This window comes from Cavia porcellus, unplaced genomic scaffold, assembly GCF_034190915.1.
Source record: "Cavia porcellus strain 051 isolate PalLab524CR breed Dunkin Hartley unplaced genomic scaffold, mCavPor4.1 scaffold_7, whole genome shotgun sequence".
NCBI lineage: Eukaryota > Metazoa > Chordata > Mammalia > Rodentia > Caviidae > Cavia > Cavia porcellus.
Window position 1 is genome coordinate 32,863,140 of NW_026947490.1, and position 4,644 is coordinate 32,867,783.

A 4,644-nucleotide genomic window follows, 5' to 3' on the forward strand; every position below is an offset into this window, starting at 1 on the left:
ACTCTATATAGAAGACCACCTAAACTCCATTGAAAGATTCTTCCATACAATAAATTCAGTAATGTGGCTGGATACAAAATCAGTACTCAGAAATCAATAGCATTCCTATACACGAACAACAAAATCACAGAGAGGGAAATAAGGGAAACTGGACTATTCACATTAGCAAGCAAAAAAAATGAAATATTTAGGAATTACTCTTACGAAGGAAATGAAAGACTTATACAGTGAAAATTATAATACACTGAAAACAGAAATTGAAGATGATCTCAGAAAATGGAAAGACATCCCTTGCTCATGGATAGGAAGAACAAACATTGTGAAAATGGCCATTCTCCCAAAACTGTTATACAGATTCAATGCAATCCCAATAAAAATACCGTCAACATACCTTATAGATCTAGAGAAATCACTCCTAAATTTCATCTGGAACCAGAAGAGGCCTAGAATAGCAAAGGCAATTCTAAGCAGCAAAGACAAAGCAGGAGGCATCACAATCCCTGACTTGAAGTTATACTGCAAAGCAACAGTAGTAAAATCAACATGGTATTGGAATCAAAACAGAGCCGAAGATCAATGCAATAGATTAGAAGATACAACCACAACTACAAACACACTCAATCACCTTCTCTTTGATAAAGGAGCCAAGCAGGTTCACTGGAAGAACGACAGTCTCTTTAATAAATGGTGCTGGAAAAACTGGCTCTCCATTTGCCGAAAACTAAAGCTAGACCCATGTCTATCACCATGTAGTAAATTAAAATCTAAATGGGTCAAAGATCTGAATCTTAAAACAGAAACACTAAATCTATTGGAAGACAAATTGGGTAGAAACCTTGAAGACATAGGAGTAGGTAGAGAATTCATGAACAGGACTCAAACCGTACAGGAAATACTTCCCAGAATCAATAACTGGGACCACTTCTTATTACAAAGTTTCTGCATGTCAAAAGAAATCTCCAGAGTAGTGAAAAGAAAACCCACAAACTGGGAAAAGATTTTAGTGAACTCTCTCTCAGACAAGGGACTCTTGTCTAAAACATATAAAGAATTAAAAAAACTCAGACCTCCAAAATTCAAAGATCCAATCCAAAAATGGGCATCTGCGATGAATATACACTTCTCAAATGAAGAAATGCAAATGGCAAATAAATACATGAAAAAATGATCATCATCATTGGTCATTAGAGAAATGCAAATTAAAACCACACTGAGATACTATCTCACTCCTGAAAGAATGGCCAGGATCAAGAAAACCAACAACAACAAATGCTGGAGAGGCTGTGGGGAAAAAGGAACTCTCCTGCACTGTTGGTGGGAGTGTAGAATGGTGCAGCCTTTGTGGAGGTCTGTCTGGAGATTTCTCAAAAAGTTGGGATTGGAAATCCCATTTATTCCAGCTATTCGACTTCTAGGAATATTCCCAGAAGTATTGAAAGCATCATACCACAGTGATATATGTGCACCTATGTTTATAGCAGCACAATTTGTAATCGCCAGATCTTGGAAACAACCCAAGTGTCCATCAACTGAGGAATGGATAAAAAAGTTGTGGTATTTCTATACAATGGAGTATTATTCAACTATAAAGAGGGATCACATTGAGATATTTATCAATAAATGGGTGCAGCTTGAGACCATACTCATAATTGAAATAAATCAATGTCGCATGTGTGAATACCGAATAGTTTCCCTAATCTAAGTAATAATTCAAATATATAAAAATATGTGGTAATCATGATTCCCCATTATGTTGCCTTGAAGCCTTATAAAGTTTTCACTTATTAATTGGAAAGGCTTTATCCTGGGCTTCTTGATATGGAAATATTTGAAGCTATAGTATATGAAGTTTTATCCAAATATTTCAAGGAAAAAGACAGACACTATGGTAACTACTATTAAGTCGGGTTATTTGGTGGTGAAGCACTAGGTTGCTGAAACCGTCATGCTTTGACCTGTATTGTTATATTGTTATGTCCTGTTTTATCTCAATCTCTCCCTTATTCTTTAAAATATTATTTAGTTATGCCTTATGTTTGTTTTAATTAAGGGGAAAAATTTAAAAAATTAGCAGGATATATAATAGTAACTCTTTTTGATTTCCTATTAACTTGTTTTGAAGTCCTGTAATACTCCCACGATCTTGTTTTGACTGATTAGACTCTGTTCCATTCTGTATGATAGTATCAAGTTTGAGGGTATTGGCAACTACTTTGAAGGCAATAAGATTCACTAAGATGCCCATTCTGGTTTGACTATTGTCTCCTTTGGAAGTCCTGCAATGTTTACAGTGCTTAAGTTTTATCAGTCTTGTTCTCTACTGTTTTGTTCAACTTTACAATATCTGATGAGATAGACAATTCTTTTTAAGGAAACAAGAGACATCGTTGATAACCATTGTTGATAACCTTGTACTCTGTTTTACATCATGTGCTATGTCTATCCTTGGTTTTGACTGACAGCTTTGTTTTGCCATATTTGACTTTATTCTCACCCCCCAAAAAAAGTAATAAGAACTAAGAAGTAATAAAACCCAAAATGTGTAAATTTTGTTGTAAAAAATGGAGGGAAAAAAAGAGCTCTAAAGGCTACAACAGCAAGTGTGTTTAGGGGTGTTAAATAGCTGACCATATTAATGTTTTTGATTGGATCATTGAACACAAGTGTTTGCAATCTCACTGTTTGAATGTGCACTTTGTATGCTTTGATACTGTGATTTGAGCAACTATCTCTAAGATGATAATATGTAATCTATTAACTGGTGATTTCTTACTGTTTTTTTTTTTTTTTTGTAGTTCTGTATTACTTGTACCCTTACACTGCTTTGTTTTGTTTTGTTTTTTCTTTTTCCTTTTAAATAAAATTTAAAAAAAAAGAAATCTCCAGCATAGTGAAAAGAAAATTCACAAATTGTTAAAGAATCTTAGTGAACTGTCCCTCAGACAAAGGATTTCTGCCTAAAACATATAAATAATTAGAAAAATTAAACCTCCAGCATTCAAAGACCAAATCCAAAAATGGGCATCTGAGATGAATACACAGTTCTCAGATGAAGCAATACAAATGGCGAATAAATAAATGTTCATCATCATTAGTCATTAGAGAAATGCAAATTAAAACAACACTGACATTCCATCTCACTCCCGAATGAATATGTAAGATCAAGAAAACTACCAACAGCAAATGCTGGAGAGGCTGTGGGGAAAATTGAACTCTTCTACACTGTTGCTTGGAGGGTAGCCTGGTGCAACCACTGTGGAGGTCAGTCTAGAGATTCCTCAAAAAGCTGGGATTGGAAGTTTCATTTGTTCCAGCTATTCCACTTCTAGGCATATTCCCAGAAGAACTGAAAACATCATACCACAGTGATATATGTGCATGCATGTTTATAGCAGCACAATTTGTAATAGCCAGACCTTGGAAACAACCTAAGTGTCCATCAACTGAGGAATGGATGAAAAATTTTTGGCATTTTTATGCCATGGATTACTACTCAGATATAAAGAATATTCATTTTGCGATATTTATAAATAAAAGGATGCAACTTGAGGCCATCCTCATAAGCAAAATAAATCAAACTCACATATATAAGTACTGTATAATTTCCCTAGTGTAAGGAATGGTAAGTGTACATAAGATTTTATGGTAATTAAGATTCCACATTACATTGCTTTGAAGACTTATAATGTTTTAATTCATGAGTTGGAATGGTTTTATTGTTTTATTTGATTTTATTAAGTATGATGGTATCAACAGCTATTTTAAAGAAAATAAGGCATTATGGCAGCCATTGCTGATTTAATAAGCAACTTGCTTTGAAGTCCTACCAGGCTTTTGTTCTTCTGTTTCTACTGGTTCTATCATGTTGTGTCTTATTGGATTTTAATATGATTGGTAGTAGAAACAAATTTTCTATGGAAAATGAGATAATATAGTAGCCATTGTTTATTTGCTGTTACTTGTTTCTGAATGCCCTGTATTACTTTGATTCTCCTGAAATGTTTTAAACTATTTATTTATGTTTGATACTATTGTATGTGAATCTATGCTCAACCATTTCAAAGAAAGAGACATTATCATAGCTATTGTTAATATCTCATTGTCATGTTTGAAGTGCTATGTTGTGTTTTAATCTGCTTTGTTCTGTTTTCTTTTGTTTTAATATCTTTAAAATAAAAAAGAAAAGGAAATAAAGTTGAAGGAACATGTAATTTCTTTATTTTGTACATCAGTGAAGACAAGATGTATAAGTAGAAAAGGTGACCTTAGGTTGGGTGGTATGAGATGTGCAAACATAAAAGCAATAGGACTCATCATCTTCAGAGTAAGTTCTTCAGAGTGGAGGCCTTGCTCAATTCAGGAGCCTTGCCTGCTGCTTGCCACTGTAGTGGACACTTGTGTTTTTCTCAGTAATTTATAACTCACACTGGTTTCTTCAATAATCATTTAATAAATATAATATATGACCTCATGTCAAATTTTTATTTCACTACAATTAATTGCTAGTTCCTTAACCTTCATTATTCAACCTCTCAATGCATAAACCAAGTGTTAAAGTCCTTATAATCAGCAGGATCTTTTATTTCAGAGACTCACGTCCATTCCATTACCTGTACATCACATCCTTTAAAGTTACCTGCAGCT